This window comes from Phyllostomus discolor, chromosome 3 (genome assembly GCF_004126475.2).
Source record: "Phyllostomus discolor isolate MPI-MPIP mPhyDis1 chromosome 3, mPhyDis1.pri.v3, whole genome shotgun sequence".
NCBI classification, from domain to species: Eukaryota; Metazoa; Chordata; class Mammalia; order Chiroptera; family Phyllostomidae; genus Phyllostomus; species Phyllostomus discolor.
Genome location: NC_040905.2, coordinates 105,063,562 through 105,082,451, shown reverse-complemented (window position 1 = coordinate 105,082,451; position 18,890 = coordinate 105,063,562). Strand labels below are relative to the sequence as shown.

At 47.8% G+C, this 18,890-nt stretch overlaps 1 protein-coding gene and 1 long non-coding RNA gene across 2 annotated transcripts in view; one reads left to right on the top strand and one right to left on the bottom strand.

Moving 5' to 3' along the window:
• The window catches only part of LITAF (lipopolysaccharide induced TNF factor), a 31,766-nt gene extending 25,444 nt beyond the window's left edge, over positions 1–6,322 (bottom strand). The window contains exon 1 of the mRNA XM_028528304.2: positions 6,208–6,322. The gene's annotated coding sequence lies outside the window, so the exon portion shown is untranslated. The remainder of the gene's footprint in view (positions 1–6,207) is intronic.
• Positions 6,323–16,075: 9,753 nt separating this feature from the next.
• LOC118499573 overlaps positions 16,076–18,890 on the top strand; it is a 31,659-nt gene continuing 28,844 nt past the window's right edge. The window contains exon 1 of the long non-coding RNA XR_004902068.1: positions 16,076–17,886. This is a non-coding gene — a long non-coding RNA (uncharacterized LOC118499573). The remainder of the gene's footprint in view (positions 17,887–18,890) is intronic.

The window sequence follows — 18,890 nt, the reverse complement described above, 5'->3', positions numbered from 1 at the left end:
ATCCCTCCCCAGCAAGAATCTTAACCACGTTCTAAAATCAGTCCCATATTTCCCTCTGGTTTCTTAAAATGCGCAAACATAAATAAGAAAATGCTCGTGTTGGCTGTGCTATCCCAGGCTGCCCATCGTCCAGCCTGGGCAGGTGGCCGTCCCCAGCCCACCTCTCCACCTGCCAACTCAAAGCCTCGGACTGGGCAGCCAGACCCCGGGGTGTAAGGATTCTAGGTGAGTAACAGTTACTGGTTTGCTTGGGTGCCCCCTACAAGTAAGGTAAACAACCTTGAGCATCTGGTTTAATGAAAACATCTGCGATGCTGGGAAGTCTTATATTTGCTTTAAAAAGCAAATATTGGCTCAATTTTGGCTCTATTCCAGATGACAGCAAGTATTGTAACTGTCATGTCTTTGAAAACTACGGAAAACAATGGTGTCTCCTTTAGCAAGACTCAGGAATCAAGTGAGACAGGGTGGTAAACATTAACCTTTGCGCTGTTTTCAAGCCATCCCACTTCCCCTGATGGAGCCCACACCATCTAGCCCTCGATGACACATGCCTTCCTCATGCATCTTAATTACTTCCTGTCTGCAAGGCAGACTCTGTGTCCAAACTGGACCACATTACACTCCTCCAGGGCAAGCTCGGGCTCTGTTCTATGTTTCTCTAGATTCCCCACAGGTCTTTGGGAAAGCAGTACACAGCCCACCTCCTTGCAGAGCTGAGATTTTTGTGAGCACGTGTCTGACCTATATGCCCCACAGACGATGGGCATATTTCTAGTGAGCACCAGGTCTTTTGAAGTGTGTATTTTTTAAATGAAGAAGAAACGACAGATCTCCCTTACAGAAGAATTCCAAATAATATTGTGTAGATACCCTCCCCTCCCGGGTATGAGCTGGATTTAGTATCTTGATTTTAAAGAATAATAAATGAAAAGAGGAAGAGAGTAACTCTGCAGTGGAGAAACCTGGCAAAAGCCCACCTTCACCTAGAGATGAAGGCTAATGTTATTAGCGATGTCACATGGCTGTCACGGACCCCCTGAGGGGATATGATGAGAAGGGCCCCTCATCTCTGTGGCATTCTTCCACAGACCCGTAACCCCTGTGTGATCATGAGAAAAATATCACACAAATTCAATTTGAGGTAAATGCTACAAAATCCCTGCCTGGTACTTCTCAAAAGCAGTCATGAAAAACAAGGAGACTGAGCAACCGTAACAGACCAGAGGAGACTGGGAGACGAGGGATTAGATGCAAGGCAGTGCCCAGGGTGGGAGCGGGGCAGGAAAATGGACAGCAGTGAACAGCTGGTGAACTCCGGTAAAATCTGGTGACTGGTGAGGCACCAACGTCAGTGTCTTCGTTTGACGCACGTACCGTGGCGACGATGTAAGATGCCAGCTACAGGGGAACTGGGCGAGGGCTGCACAGAACCCCTGCGTTAACTGCAACTTTCCTGCCAATCTAAAATTAAACTATAAGGTGAACTGAGGCAGGCAGGCCTCACCCAATGGCATTCAAGTTCAATTTTTTAAATATACATACTAAAAAGATTGTTTTTTTAAAAGTATTTTTAGTGTATTTTGGTGAAACATGAAAGATTAAGTGGAGGCGGGGTTTCTAGTATTTCTAATTGGGGAGGTTGAAAAAGATAGAAAGAAAAACATATCCCCAAATTTAAGTGAATGATCAGGCCTTAAATTTTAAGCAATCTCCAAAACTCCTCCTAGCTGAATGCACATTGACACTCCACAAATCTGTTCCCTCTTTCTTAAAATATATACTTCAAAACTCTAAAAAAGCTGTCTTAACCACATGTGAGTAATGAACTTCTAAAAATACATCTCTGTGCTGTGTATAGAACTGTTTTCCAGATTTAGGGATCAACCAGTACACCAAAGGGCAAGGCCTTCAGAGAGGAGATAAAGTAGTGTTTTCACCACCGACTTAATCCTCCAAAATCAGTTGTTTCAGGAAGAAAAAAGGAAGATTATTCAATTCCATTCACCGCCTCCACCCTCCAGCCCCAGAAAAGAAACCAAGGAGACATCCTGGAATATGCACATAACAGAAATGACCCCAGAAGACCCCAGGAAAAAAAAGGGATTTCTTCAGCAAAAGGGCACACATGCGGATTGTCAGGTCTCTGGAAAAAAACAGCCTCGTTTGTACACGAGGTGGAGGACCAGCTGGGAACGGCCCAAAATGTCTGGTCTTTTACAGTCTCTGGGGAAAAATGTTCTTTACAATAACACGAGCGTAAGTGAAACCTGATTACAAAAGCCCTAAGGAAGTCTTTGACTCATACATTTCTTATATCGAATGTAGCTCAAAATTCTTCAAGGAAGGGCCACTGGCCAGCCATCTTTAAAATACAAAGACTCAGCGGTGCTGCTTGTGCTGTGATGCAGTTTAACCTGCACGTGGCTCCAGAGAACGTCCAGCTTAAATGGCGCTTCTTAAACTCTAAGTTAGGAAGGAAGAAGAATTTAGACAAAAGAGGAAATCGGGGTCTCCAGTTATCTTGGGGAAGGAAGTGAGAAACTGCACCACAGTTGTTAGGCTACTGGACAGTGCCCCCCCCCCCAACAAATTCAAATTCAGCACACTTCCATACAAACTCAGCACACTTCCATACAAATTCAGCGCACTTCCATACAAATTCAGCACACTTCCATAAGAATACAGAGGCTCGCAGTGAAATACCTCAGAGAAACGCTTTCAAATTCCACCTTCTGAATTCAGTCTGTTTCTGCAGGGCGATATACTCCACAAGTCAGAGATAAAGTTACCACAATCTGAAAGCCAGGTTCAAACGTGGCACAAGTACAAATTACTGTGAATTGTGGAGTGGAAAATGCTCCGACTGGGGAATTGGGCCTCTCCCCCAAAATCAGAGAGGGCAATTTCCCTGCGGATTCCTGGGGAAACCACATCCCCAGTTTCCACGTGAACGAGGGTTTTTGAAGAAACAGTGCAATGAGAACATTAATGGGATGGCGTCAGGAGACAACACTGTGTGTGCCCTGATTGCAGCTTCATAAAAAAAAACAGGCACCATGACAACAGATGAAACCGCTGAATTAAAAAAAAAAACATGCTAACTGTTCATTCACACAGTAAGATTATGCCTCCTTTTCTTCTTTATCTTCCACATTTTCTGTAATAGTTATTTTTATATAACATTAAAAAGTATCGATGCACCATCTACAAATAACCTCCCTGGACTCAAAGTTCAGGTAAGTCAATGCTAAGCTCTTAAATTTTCCCCAGGAACACTGTCAATTCTACAGCTCCATGAGCTAAGTGGCTTAAATTCTCCACCACTCTGTTCTCTGAAGTTAACAATACCATTAAAGAAAGTGATAGAGGAGAAAGTGCCTCAGGCTTTCAGGATCATGGTGAATTAATTTCTGCCTACTAGGAGGAGGCAGGAAATCACTACAGACACCTTTGATTCTGTCCATGCCTTAAACCTATGAATATTCCCAGTTCTTCCACTGAAATAAATAAGTTGAAGGGACAGCTTCATTAGCTACTGAAGTGTTATCACAGCTGCCCAGAGTGCCAAGGCAGATTCAAACACGATGAAATTTTGAGGACTCGGGCAAGTACCACTTTAAGCTCAAATAACAACTTTACGTAAGTAAACACCAATCAAGTCCAGAACAGGCCATGGGTGGCCAAAGGAGCAGCAAAGACATCACAAACACATCTGTGCTAAAGAAAGACGTAGTTAAGGAGGTCTATTTGCCTGATGAGATGGATTACCTCGCCCACAGGACTATTTTCACAGCAGCAGAAGCAAAACCAGAAGACAAGTCGCAGTACCAAGGCTCCAGGATTACCTCATGTGGACCTTCTTTTTTCCACTGTCACCACTGCTTTGGGGAGATTCATCTTGGGTGGAAGAATTTTAAGTCCTGATAGGCACCAGCCTATTCTCACAATGGCCTTACCTACACCTCTGGTCAGCAGGGACAGTCAACGGCCGCAGTGCAAGCACTGTTTATGTCCTTGAAAATTAACTTAAACTAGAAATACCTCTGGCTCCCCTTCTCAGCAGTCCCCCTTTCCCTGTCCTCAACTCTGGGAATGTCTGTGCCTCCTCCAAAGCTTTGCTGAGACTCTTCTGCAAACGGTGGGATGCTGCCCACCATGTCCACATGTCACTCTGCCAAATGTGCCCAGGCCTCAGGTTGGCTACTAAACTTTCCTTCATTAACCTGGCCCATGCTCATAGCAATCTCCCTTTCATTCCTCCCAACCCCCTGCCGGGCCTTGGTGAGTGATGGCTCTTTCTTCTGTGTGTGTGTTTCCACTTTCTACCCACTGTGTCAACCCCTCAGGACCAGGAGCCATTTCTTCTGTGTCCTTTCCAGGGTGAGGGTATAGCACTTAATTTCCCCACAGCCAGCCTATAAAAGGGACTGAAGGAACAGAGGGAAATTTACTCACCAAAGAGAGTGAATTACTTCAGTCTAGTATTTTAGAGACTTAACAAATTGATCCTCCATCTTAGATCAATCGCCATGTCACTTAATCCACAGAAACATTACAAGGATACTTTTTCAAATGTGAATAAAAGCATCTATTATTAATGCCTTAAAGTAACAGGAAAGAGGGAAGATGGCCATCTCCCATAGCTTCTCCCATAGGAGAAACACTCTCCTAAGTGTTTCTTAGAGTCTGGTACACATTAGATCCCAAAGCAGGGGCTGGCTGAGAGGAAAGCCGAGTGCAACATGGGTGTTATTCTAGGGGCGGTAGAGCCAGATTCAGATCCAACAACGATAAAAACCAAACACAGTGGGAGAATCCCAGATACTAGCTCTCTTTACAGGTATCCAGGTTAGCCCTATTTTAAAAGAGCCACCCGAGATGGCTCACTTTCCTAAGTGAGGCACATATTCATGCAAACCATGAGTTTTCCTTAAAAGCGCCCCCCCCCCCCCCAGAACTGCAGGGCCAACCTTCCTTCCAGGCAGCCCCTGAACCAGCACCAAGGCTAGAGGAGGCATTTATTCCCCAAGGGAAGACTGGTAGGAGAGTCTAACCTGATGAGTTACACAGGAAGGGCCTGTAACTTCCAGAAACTGGATTTCCCAATAATCAAAAAATAGTACAACAGTGAATGACATCAGCCCACTATCCCAAAGCACAAAGGCGACCAGAAAACTAGCCAAGGTCCAACTGGCCTGATCTCTGAATATTGAGCTTCCAGGATTCACCATTTTCCCCACCACCTCCCCTCCCTAATCTGATCAGGAGCTCCTGGCATTAACATCCAACCCAATGCCCAGATCCACGCTCACCTGGAAGGCTGAGGGGAGGGCACCTGCCAGCTTGGCAGGAGGGGCAATGTCCACCTCTGCCAGAGGTTCCCCGGCCTGTGACACCGGCCCCCAACCGGCAACCGCAGCGGACAGGGTCTGGGTAGACTCCTGTGCTCATCGGGTGCCAGTCTTACCCCGGGAGATGGGACCTAGCCGGGCCAAGACTCCCTTCGAGTTGTGTCCCGATTTTCACCTCCCGGTGCTCTCCCCCAGGCCCTGAGGGATCCATATAGGCGCCCACTGAGGGTGGTCCTGAATTCTGCGTGGATCTCCTGGGGCAGAGGGATGCTCTGGACCCGACAGGCCGGATTTTGGGACCTGGGTCCGAAATTCGTTGTTTGTTGTTTGCTTTGGTTTTGTTTCTGAATTCCCGGGTGATGGTTCTGGAAAACCCAACTTTTAGATCGCAGTCACCACAGGGAATCGCAACGTTCCCGAAAAGCCTCGCGACGTCCTTTCCCCGAAGGGGACAACGTGGACCCGCAGGAGCGGCCTTTCAGGTTGGGGCCAGGAGACCCCACTGCGCGCGACCCGCGGGACCACCGGCTCGCTCAGGGGCGCAGGATCGGAAATCTGTCCCACATCCTAGACAAGCGCTGGGAGGCTGGAAACCCGCCCGCACCGGCCCCTCGAGAAAGTTCTCGGCCGGACCCCTGCGCTCTCCACCCCGTGTCGAACTCCGGGACCGGCCAGGGTTATCGGCCGCCACCACCCGCGCGATGCCCTGGGTCTCCCGGCCTCAGCTGCTCCCAAGCCTCGGGCAGGTGCCCGCGCCGCAGGGACCCGGCTCGCGGCCCAGGACACCCCTCAGGTTCCACCCCCGCCGCCGCGCCCCCCACTTGTGCCCTGGCTGCCTCCACGCAGCACTCACCGCTGCTTGCGCCACCACTGAGCCGGTAGGTCTGAGCGCAGCAGCGCCGGAGGGCGGGACCGCTGCGGGGGTGGGAGCAGGGGCGGGGGCTGCACCCACCGGGGCGGAGCGTAAAGCCCGGGCTTCCGGCTTCTCCCCGCCTCCGCGGGCAGCTGAGGCTCGCGTCTGGGCACTCACGCGGCCACCACGTCGGGCCCACGCCGGTCGCGTCCGGCCCGGCCTGTCACCCCGAGAGAGACCACTTACCCTCCCGACTCTGCCTTTCCCCTCCACTTCTTTGGTTTCCCACTGTCCAGATTACACCCCGGCCTTAGTCATTCCTGAAAACCCTCAGTTTCAGCCCAGGCTCCTCGTGCTGACCTCGGAGCATCCTCCCCGCACCCACTTTTCCATCCAGGTTTCTCCCCTTTTGGATTCTGCTGCTGCATCTCTGTCCCTGCCTCCTGTCCCTCCTGAATTTGGCCCCTGCCCCCCACTCCGTCCCGACTCCCCTAGATCCCCGCTCTCTGGCATTCCTTTGGAAGTACTGGAGGAACTGGATGTCCAAGGGCACAAGAATGAAGTTGGAGCCCTATCTCACACCATATACAAAATTTAACGAAACGGAAAAACTGTAAAACAGAAGAAAACAAAAGTGTAAATCTTCATGACCTTGGATTAGGTTATGGTTTCTTAAATATGACACCAAAAGCACAAGCAACAGAAGAAAAAAATAGTTAAACTGATCTTTATCAAAATTAAAAACCTTTGTACATCTAGGGACACCATCGAGAGTGTGTAAAGACAACCCACAAAAAGGGAAAAATATTTGTAAATAATATATTTGATTACAATCAAATAGATTGCTCAATCCATATTTTATAAAGAACTCTTACAACTCAACAACAAAAACACAAGCAACCCAATTTTTTAAATGGGCATGAAGATGATCAAAATATTCTGGAAAAGAGCCCTGGCTGGTATGGCTCAATGGATTGAGCACCAGACTGCAAAGCAAAGGATCACTGGTTTGATTCCCAGTCAGGGCATATGCTTGGATTGCAAGCCAGGTCCCTGGTGGGGGAGACACGCAAGAGGCAACCACACATTGATGTGTCTCTCCTTCTCTTTCTCCCTCCTTTCCCCTCTTTGTAAAAATTAAGTAATTTTTTAAAAACAAAAAGAAAAAATGTTCTGGAAAACTATGGAGACAACAATAAGAGCAGTGGTTGCCAGACACTGGGGAGGGAGGGCAGGGAATCAGAGACAGATGAATGGGCAGAAACAAGAGAAATTTTAGGACAGTGAAAATACTGTTGGGTACTTGTCATTACACGTTTGTCCAAACCCATATACTGTACAATACCAAGACTGAACTCTACGTTGAACTGTAGACTTGGTGGGACGGTGATGTGCCAACGTCAACGTGGGGTCCTCGGCTGTACCATGTCCACCACTCCGGTGGGGGTGTTGGCAATGGGGGAGGCTGTGGGGTGGCAGAGGGGATGCGGGAAATTTCTGTACCTTCCTCTTACGTTTTCTGTGAACCTGAAACTTTCTTTTTAATTGTATTTTTTAGAAAAAAAAGTTCTGGAGATAGTGGGGTAGTTTCACAACATGGTGAAAGCACTTAATGCCACAGAAATGTACACTTAAAAATAGTTAAAATGGTAAATGTTATGTTGTGTATATTTTTACCACAAAACAATAAAATTAAGTTAAAGTAAAAATGGGCCAAGGATTTGAATAGATATTTCTGCAAAGAAATTACATGAATGGCCAACAAGCACATGAAAAAGATGCTCACCATCGTTAGTCACCAGGAAAGTACAAATGAAAACTATAATGATGTAAACCCTCATACCCACTATGGTGGTCATAAAAACTTTTTAAATAGAAATAGCAAGTGTTGGGAAGGATGTGAAGAAATTGAAAACCTCATGCATTGCTGGTGGAAATATAAAATGGAGTAGTTACTGTTTCACCCTTAGGCACATACACAAAAGAACTGAGAACAGGTATTTGAACAAAAATTTGTACAGGAATATACACATCAGAATTATTCACAATAGTCAAAAGGTGGAAATAACCCTAATGTCCATCAACTGATTAATGGGTACATGAAATGTGGTATATCCATAAGATGAAATATTATTTGACCATAAAAAGGAAGTACTGATACATATTATGACACGGGTCAACCCTAAACATTGCAATCCGTGAAAGACACCAGACACAAAAGGTCACATGTCATGTGATTCCACCTACATGAAGTCTGGAAAATAGGCAGCCCCATAGACACAGAAAGTGATAAGTGGTTGCCAGGGGCTGGAAGGGATGAAGAGTGACTGCTAATGAGTATGGGCTTTCTTTTAGGGGGTGTTAACAATGTTCTAGAAGTTGATAGTGGTGGTTGCACAATATTGTGAATGTAGAATGGTAGAGTTTAAAGTGGTTAAAATGTTAAATTGTGTACTATGTGAATTTTACTCAGTTTTAAAAAAACTAAGGCAGGCATCTCATGTATGCCCTGTTAAGACACAGAAGGAGGGGGTGCCACACAGATTTACATGATGTCTGTGACTATTTTCTCTTCCCACTGCAGACTCTGCATCTGTGTTCCAACCTGAAAGGGCTCAGAATGAGATCTGGGAAGCAGACACACATGCGCCAATACCACTGGAATAACAGGGACCAGACAGAAAGGGAGAGATTTCCTCTGCGTGAGACTTGCTCATTCTGTGTACTTAAAAAATGACAGCAGCTAGGGAAGAAAAATAGACTGCTTAAAAAAATACAGAATATGATACATTTTTGTTACAAAGAAAAACATACACACACACACTTGGAAAAACATCTTCACACTTTTTCAAGGATAAAGAACCTATTAAAGGTCGTTGGTGAGTGATGAAAATTAGAAATTTTTTCCTCCTTTAGCAACTCTCCATTTTCAAAAACAAACACAAATTGCTTTCAAAAAACTAATTTTCAAAAAAAAACTCAGTTGCCAGAAATAGCCTCCACTGACTGGTGTGTGTTATTCATAACAACGAATTCTGGTAACTCATGTTTCCATAACACCTTTTCCATTTCCAAAACACTTTCCCACACACATCACACAATTCATCCTCACAGAAGCCCTGTGCAGCAGAGATTCTGCCTGCTGAGTTATACAGGTCGGGAAACTGAGGCTGGGAGGGCGAGTGATTTGCCCAAGGTTGCACCCCCGCCTCGTGCCTGATCCCAGCTCACTGTCCTTGCTGGGCCTGGGGCTCTGTATGGTCAGGGGCAGAGAAAGGCCTTGGTGGAGTTGCCAGATGTAGCAAATAGAAACACATGTGCCCAGTTAAATTTGAATTTTAGATAAATAGCAAGTGATTGTTTAGTATAAGCACGTCCCAAATTTTGCAGACTCGCAATACATACCCAATATTGCACAGGACATACTGAAACTTAAAAAAATCACTCGTTGTTTGTTTAAAATTTATATTTAACTGGGTGTTCTCTATTCTATCTGGGAATGTCACCTGTCTGGTCTGCTTCTCACCAGGGCAGGAGGCCCAAGTCAGTCCCTGGTCTCTGTGGGCTAAGGCACTGACAGCCCATCCCCAAGTGGAGGCCCAGGTAAGCTTCCTGGGGCCCATAATGACCTGGTCAGCCTTTGCCCTGGAGGTGTGGGAGACGGACCTGAAACTCATGACACCTCCGTCTTCACCTGGCCCACTGAGTAGCAGGTGAGGCCTTTTCTGGCCTGCTCAGAGAGTGGACACGGTTACCTGCTTTGGGTGCACTATAACCAACAGGGAAAATGTGACCTCAGGATGAGAGGCCTGACTTCCTTAACAGCAGCACCCAGATGTCACATTGCATGCCTCTGCTGCTACTAAACAATTCACACACCAGCCACAGCAGTCAGCAAGGGGCGCAGGATGAACACCCGTACAGACTGATGATGATGACGATGACAGCAATGACAGCAATGGAAAAGACTAGCTGGGTCCCCAGCTTAGTGCCAAACCCTGAGTAAAGTGCTTTTATATTCACTATCTCATTTTCATCCTCCAAAAAAGCCTACTGTCCTGTAGATGAGGAAACTGAGGTCACACAGCAAGAGGGGGACTGAAGACACATTCGTACCAGGTCTGGCTGACTCCTATGGCAGTCAGACAGTTTCTCCATTCCCTCAGCTGCTCTGTCCTGTGTGCTAGGACTGTTCCAGGGGTGAGGACCAGGGCACTGAAATAAAGGGCAAGGTCCTGACTCCCCTGGAGTTCATGTTCGGATTGGAAGCATGGGAGATAGATAAGAAATCAATAATCAGTGAGTGCCCTGTGACTGCACAATCATTGCTGGCTCCTTCTCGTAGCCCCTAAGAAATACATGGCTTCATAGCACAGAAGAGCTTCATTCTCTGAGATCCATTCCACAGCCCGGGGTGAGGAGGGGCCATAGTGGGGGTGGAGCATGCGTCCCAGAGTCCTATTTATTTTACAAGCAATCCCATGGTGCACTGGTCTGCCAACAATTCCATGATGAAAGTATTATCGCTTCATTTCACAGATGTAGCAACTGAGGCCCAGAGGGGTTAAGCAAGTTGCCAAAGGTCACATAGCTGGTAATGGTAGCAGCGGCATGTGAGCCCAGGCTGCCTGGCTCCAAGCCTGTGTTTAGTCACCATGCCATGGAGAGCTTCTTGGAGGAGCTTGGAGCCTTCTAGATCACCCAGACCTGTGTCTTTCAAGCTGTTGGACCTCAGAGCATTTTCCTTCAATGAAGTCTCTACAGAGCCCCAACCCACAAAACAGAAATAAGCAGTTCTGTGTGAGTTGAAGCACACTCCAGTCTGAAAGGAAATGGTCTGCCAGCTCCCCCAGTCCAGTCCAGGTCTCCACGCAGACTCGTGCCCTCATTCAGGGCACCCACAGAGGCCCTCTGTCCCTTGCACCATTGTCCCTCCAGGAGCCCCGGATATAGGTGCCACCTTCTCACCCAGCTCTCAAAGGGACTTCTTCATCTGGGGTTTTCTCCCAGGCTCACCATTGCTGGGCTGTTTCTCTGTTTCCTGGAATTTGAACCTGAACACCAGTGTTTGTCCAACAGTTCTAGGTTGCCTGGCACCATCTGCTGACCTTGATTCAAGGTGGGTTTCTCTTCTAGCCAAAAGGCCAAGTGCAGGCCAGGGGCAAGCCCGGGGAAGCCTGGGATTGTGCAATGTCCAGAGGGTCTAACCAACCAGGGCTTGGGGGTGGGGGGTGGGCATTCAGTCCCCTTTGGTTTGAGGAAATGGTCAGAGCACTGGTGATGACTTTGCGTTTGGCATGAGGCCTGGAACAAAGTAACCTTCCTGGTGGCAGGATCTTGGCCAAGCCCTCCTGCCAGACTCCCTGTTTCTCAGTTGTCCTGCCATCTACCAGTGTAGCCATGACAGTGAGGTGAACTGCTGAAGGGAGGCAGCATGGCACCATGCGGGGCACATGGTAATGCTTCAGTCATTCACAGCTATTGTTGTATTTTTTATAAGCTCCCCTTCCACCAGAAACAAAACCACAAGGCCTGTGAATGTGCCCCATGTTTTTCTAGAATCACAGTTTTCATCTGCTTGCAGCAGCCACAGTATCCTGATAAGAAAATGGTCCCACCCAAGCAAATGTACTCAGGACAGAAACCACCAACCACTCCCAGCCTGAGCTCCTGACTCAGTTTCCTCACTGTCTAGAGAGGCACCAGGACCTTCCCTAGGGCCTCCAGAGCCCTTTGTGACCTAAGCCAGATTTCTTCTCTGCCTTCACCTCCAAACACCCTTGACCTTGCTCACTCTGCTTTAGCCATGCAGGCCTCCCTCTGTTTCAGCACAGTCCTGCCTTAAGGCCTTTGCGCTGGCTCTTCCGCTGACTGGACCACTGGCACCTCGAGTATCCATGTGGTTTGCTCCCGTCTGTAAGGCTTTGCTTAAATGTCGCCTTCTCACCCAGGCCCACACTGACCACGCTACCTGAAATTACAGCCCCTCCCCAACCCTCTTGACACCTCTCCTGCTCCTCCGTACCACTTGCCACCTACTGATTAACGACATTACATTTATTATCCCACGTCTGTCTCCCCAGCTAGACTGTCAGCTCTAGGAGGACAGGGATCATTGTGTGTTGCTCCCCATGTCTCCCACAGGCCCAGCACTGGCCTGGCAAATGAATAAGGAGAAGGCGGTGTGGAGGGAAGGGGGAGAGCCCTGACACCCTCCATACGCTTCGCTCCCCCTTTCTGCATCCTGCTCCCACACAGGTAGCCCCGAGGCCCCTGCCTGGGAGCATCATCAGGGGTCCTTGTTATCCTGCAAATTTCCACAAAAAAGGGGGTAAATTATGCTGCTTCCCCTTCCACCTACCCCCTTTCTGAGATGAGGTTGTCTCCCCCTTGGCCACCTCCCTGACCCCCTCCCCCAGTGCACCTTCTTGGGGTACCTAAATGAGACACTGAAATGTGGAAAAACCTCTATGGGAAAACTGCTGGGGAAGGGACCCTAATATTGGTTCTCTGCTTGGCTAGACACAGCTAGGACTAAATACTCATTACTAGAGCTCCTGCCTTCTGAACCACAAATATTCTTTCTAAAACCCTAATTTTTAAATGACTTTATCTATTTATTTTTAAAGAAGGGGGAAGGAGGGAGAGAAACATCCATGTGTGAAAGAAACATCAACTGGTTGCCTCTCATATGCCCCCAACTGGGGGCCTGGCCTGCAACCCAGGCATGTTCCCAGACTGGGCATTGACCTGGTGAACTGTTGGTTCACAGGCTGGCACTCAGTCCACTGAGCCACACCAGCCAGGGTTAAAACCATAATAAAAAAATTGTAATTGTTTACTACATGCCAAATGCAATAATATCATTCTTAATCATTCTTAATAATGACAATAGTAATAATAAATGCATAGCCAGGCATTAATCTAGCATGATATTACTTCACTTAATCCTCACAAGAACCCTATGAGGCAGACACTACAACTCTCCTTATTTTACAGATAAAGAAAATGAGACAGAGAAGTTAAGTATCTTGCCCAAGTTCACACAGCTAGTTAGTGTGAAGTCAGGATCGAAATCCAAACAGGCTCTTTCTAAAGTCTATGTGCTTACCCATTGTTCTACCCTTTTTTGGCTAAGAATTATAATCCCTGTTTTATAAATGATGATGAGACCAAAACCCAAGGTTTTGCCATAAGATTTTATAAGTGTCAGCAGCAGGATTTGCACTTAAGGACTGAAACTAAAGGGCCCTTTCTAGCTACTTCACTGCAGCTGTGGTGCCCATTCCGATTGTGCGCATGAGCACACGGAGCCAGCGCTTACCACTTGGGAACATACTGGCCCCTGAACAACACAAAAACCCTGAGGCCTCTGAACGGAAAGACCAGCGATGCGGAAAAGCTTTGGAATTAGGGTTCAGGAGGGTCCCCTCCTCTGATGCACTCGAGTGTGACGGAAGAGGAAGCAGGGGAGAGGAAAGGGGAAGTGAACTGGGGACCAGCTCATTTCTAAAACACTCGTAGGTATTTCCCAGCACTGTAAGCAGGTTGCGCAATGAAGTCCTATGTGATCACGGTATGAGTGTAGGGTTCCCTGCAGGGGAGCAAAGGGTCCTTCACCACCCCCAGAAGCGCACATCCACGATTCCCTTCCTGGGTCATTCCCAGCGGCAATCAAGATATTTGAGGGGCTCACTTCACTGCTCGGATGTCCTAGGACCAGTGCATAGATGGCAGATTCCCCAGAACCTTGCTGATGACAGCCCAAAGTGGGGAAAACACAAATAACTATTAAGAAGAAGCTGACAAATATGTAGTGAAATACCACTCGGCAAGTTCCTCTGTTGCTTAAGGAGGAAGAAATAGCCCCGCATGTCCGCTTACGGAAAGCAGGCTGTGAAATCCTCAAGGGCAAAGAGATTAAGAAGCACAAATTGCCAGTTACAAAAACAGTCAGGGGATGTTAAACACAGCATAGGAAATAGAGTCAACAATATTGTGATAATTATGTATGGTGTTATGAAAGGTACTAGCCTTATCCGGGTGATCCCTTTCGTAAGTCATACAAATGTCTGATCACTGTGTTGTACACCAGAAACTAATATAATACTGTATGTCACCTGGAATTGAAAAATAACTTTTTTAAAGCAGCAGCAGCGAGCAGTCAATGTTGTGTGTTCATGTCTACAGCAGCGGTTTCACCGACGGTCACACCAAGCTGTGGGACAGGAGGCCATCTGACTGGGCTCCGGCCAGCCACTTTTGTTATGGGATGGGATGGGATGGAACAAAGCAGAAGAGAACAGAATAGACAACCCCAGAGAACGATCCTTATCATAAGGATATTGCATGAAACTTCTGTTTCAGTAATATGCCAGTATCTGCATCCCGGCTTACAATGCAAAATCTATTTCTTTTCACTGTGGCTTGGAGCTAAAAAATGAAGTTTGAAAACCCTTGATATGGAAAATACCTAAAAGAAAGAAAGGCCCTGAACAGTTGGGGGTGGGGGGAGAGGCCTCCCTCTGAAGAAAAGGGAGCAAGAGTTTTATTTTATACAATTTGGTACTATATGGGCTTTTTCTTTTAAACAACGAACATGTATTGCTTTTGCAATAAAATAAAGACCTTTTTAAACCATTTAGAAAAAATAAACACCCCTGCCTCAGGCTCCAGGAGAGAGGCTGTGCTGTGTGAGCTGTCAACAAGTTTTTGATGTGAAAAAGACCAAATCCTTGCCCTGAGGGGCTCTGCCTCCCAGGGGGCTTCCAGGGCCTCCCTGGTCTGTTTCCGAGTCCTTCCCATTCTCTCCAGAACGCCACAGGATCATCTAGAAAGGAAATGTGCCTTAGGATGTCAGTCTTTGTTTTTGAAAATGGAACAGACACCCTGGATTTTAGTGTTGGATCTGCGGCAGAGCCGTGGGGATGCGGCTGTCAGCTGGGAAGTGGGGCTGGGACACCGCCCCGCCCCCGCCCCGCCTCACCTCACCACACGCAGGTTGTTTTTCCTACCACTCAGAGAAATGTGGCAACATCACAAACCGTTAGGAAAGCCGATGGACACCCCAGCCCAGCCAGGCCATGTCCGCTTATCAGTGTTGTTGTGTTTTCAGCATAGCATTACGTCGTATTTCCCATGATGATAAAGAATTCTCAGAACTGCCCTGACCAGTGTGGCTCAGTGGGTCAGCAAAGCAAAGAGTCACGGGTTTGATCTCTGGTCCGGGCACATGCCTGGGTTGCAGGTTCAGTTCCCTGGTGGGAATTGTGCAAGAGGCAACCAATCAATGTTTCTCCCTCCCTTCTCATCTCTCTAAAAATAAATAATTTTCAAAAGTCTCATAAATTTTCTTTATAAAAACTTACTTAAGGCTCCACCAAGCAGTTACAACATACATACCTGTCGCTCACAATGATCTCAAACGTCGTCTGCAGTGGATGGATAATGCTGGGCGCCAGTCCTTTCTTTTCTTTATTTAGGATTAGTTCCTTCGGGCAAATCCCCAGAAGTGTGACTGCTGGAAAGGAAAGTGAAGACCTTTCCAGGCCCCTGAAGTGCTGCCAAAACTGCTTTTGGAAAGGGCAGGGACCCAAGCCTTTTTAAAGAACTGCCAGCTGGAGCGATTAAGTCACCACCACCTCTGTCACGGGACAGGAACCGTCTGCGACCCCGGAGCCCCACCCACGTCAGGAAGCAGGAGGATGCAGGAAAGAGAGACTTCCTCTGCTCCTCCAGGCACCAACCAGGGCCTGTGACACAGCAGTACGGCGTCAGCCAGAGGGCTCTGCGGGCAGCGAGGGCACCCTTCCTCTCCTTTCGCTTCCGAAGGCTGGAAGCCGGGCCCTGGAAGCCAGGGCTGGGAAGATGGCATTTCCTCTGAATTACACAACGCAGACTTCATCGGTAGTCTGTGGCGGTGAAGAATGTGGATGTGGTACAGCGCTGCGTGTCTGAGTCCATTCTGGCTGCTCTAATGGAATATGACAGACTACGACTTACAAACAATAGAAATTTATTTCTCACAGTTCTGGAGGCTGAGAAGTCCAAGATCAAGGCCCAGCCGATTCGGTGTCTGGTGAGCACCCACTTGCTGCTCCCTAGAGGGTTGTTTTCTCACTGTGTCCTCACGTGACAGAAGGGGTGAGGGAGCTCTGTGGGGTCTCTTTTGTAAGAACACTAATCCCATTTGTGGGGACTCCCTCCTTATGATCTAATCACCTCCCAAAGACCCCACCTCCTAATACCATCATATCAAGGGTTAGGTTTCAACAAGTGAATTTGGGGCGAGGGGGACTCAGACATACCACTGGGCATATGTTGTGCAGAGAAGACAGGCACATCATTTGTCCAGATGGGGCCAATGGGTGGGTGGGGACATAGCTCGGGGTCAGCTCTACCTTCGGGGGCCCTCATGGACCCCCACAAAACTTTAGTTCCTCACACCTGAAAAGCTGCTGCTTCCTGCTTCCAGACAAGACCCTCACTTCTCTGAGGTTTGACAAGTGCTTTCCCTGGGCCACCCGCTGCCCCCCTCCCAGTGTGTGGTCCCTCTCCCAGCCCTGTCTCTGCAGCACAGAGCTGGCCAGGAGGAGAGTTCCAGCAGGAGAGAGCAAGAATGTGGGTGACAAAGAAAGGCGGAAGAGAGGGAGAGAGGGAGGAAAAGAAAAGGAATTGCAATGACATGAGGAGTGATAAAGAAGGGAAGAATTGAGGGGAGAAAAAAGAAGAGAGGGACCTGAATGGCGAGCTCACCTGTTCTGAGTGGCTCCCCTACTCTCACAGCTGCACCCAGGACCAGTGCCACCATCGCCGCTGAAAAGCTGCCATTGACCATCCACTTAGAACCAAGGCACAGACCACCAAAGCCTTTCTCTTCCACCTCACATCCCCACTTTCTCCTAGAGCATAGCTCACAGAGGGTACATAATCATCCATTTAATTAAGGGGCTGCTTTTTTGTTAAACTCATCACGGTCTATTACAAACACCTTCAGTATCATCTCTGTGTGGTCCATCTGATGTCACCTATGGCCCCCACGCTTCCTTCCACCACTGGACATTTTTTAATGAACTCTTTGGGGATTGCATCACACTGGAGCAAATCCCAGCCATCACATCATTTCATCTGTACATGCCTCAGTCTGAGTCTCTCAAAGACGAGGGCTCTTTTTAAAAACAAAACCACAAAGCTATGACATCCCAGAAAAAAATGAACAACTACTGAATTTTGTCCATGTCATCCAGCTTGGGTTGACATTTCCTCAATGATCTCACAAACATTTTAAAAGAATCTGGTTTGTTTGAAACAGGATCCTGTTCACTGTGTCTCCAGTGCCTGGCAATCAGCTCTTCTGGCAAATACTGATACTCTGTGCATGTTTGCTGGGTGAACTGATAAGGGTAGAGAATGGTTTAAAAATCCCTCACATTTACAGAAAACTTCTCAAGATGGACACTATGGATGTTTTCATCTCATCCTACTGGCCATGCCGAGAGGTAGCACCTTTTGTTGTCCCTTTTTGAGGAGGATGCAACTGAGGCACAGAGAGGCGAAGTGACCTGCCCAAGGTCATACAGCGAGGAGGTGACTCCTGAAGGAACAGGTGGAGAGGGTGTGGGGAGCCAGCGCTCTGGGCCAGGTGCTACACTTCTGTTGACAACAGCCCTCAACCTGCAGGTAAGAAAACAGACACACGCACCGCCGGGCCGTGCTAGGCCAGCCTCACCCACTCCCACTCTACCCAACAGCATGAGGACAGACAGGCATGTGGCACAGTTTCCAGGGCTGGGAGTCACTCCCCTCTCTGCCAACACCTACATGGGCACCCTGGGCCTCCCCTCATTGGTGCCCCAGAGAGGAATCCATGCCCAGCTTTTCCTCCTCCCAGAGGACTACAGGAATGTCTTCCACTGGGTCCCAGAGGGAGCAGCACACTCATCTCAGTCTTCCCTGTCCTTGTTAGGCAGCACAGCAAATATTTACTGACCACTATTAGATGTCAGCTACTGGGACAGGCCATGGAAAACAAGTAATGGCCAAGACCCAATTTGACAGTGGGGACACAGGCCAAAGGTGAGACTATCAGATGCATTCATAACAGTCAATGGGAAAAGGAAGGCGACAGAGGCTCTGGTTACACCTGGGTGGGGTGGTCAGGGAGGGCTTCCTGCCCTAGGTGAGGCCAAGGCTGAGGAATGTAAACTCTTGAAGCTAGTGGCTCTCTCCCCTTGTTTATTTTGAACAATTTTAATTAAAATAAAGCACTATTAAAATAATAATTATGAACAGTAATCACAATGACCAACAATTATTGCATCATGTTGTTTTGTTTTGCTTTTTCACATATGGCATATCCTTTAATCTTGATAATAATCCAAAGAGACTATTGCCAATCCCACTTTATAGATGAGGAAACTGAGACTCAGAAAAGTGAAATAATTTAGCAGTCACAGAACTGGCTAGGTGGTGAAGCTGGGATTTGAACCCAGGCCACCTGGATCTCTGGGTGCAGTCTGATTATGGCCTTTCCTTTCCATTAAGAGGAACTGCCACTCCAATGGACTGCTCACTGGACCCTGTTCTGGGCCTCATGGCATCGTTTAAGGCCATCTCCCTTCTCTGGCCTTGGACCCTAGGTCCAACACAAGGGGTTAGGAATATGACCAGCCTTCAGAGCCACA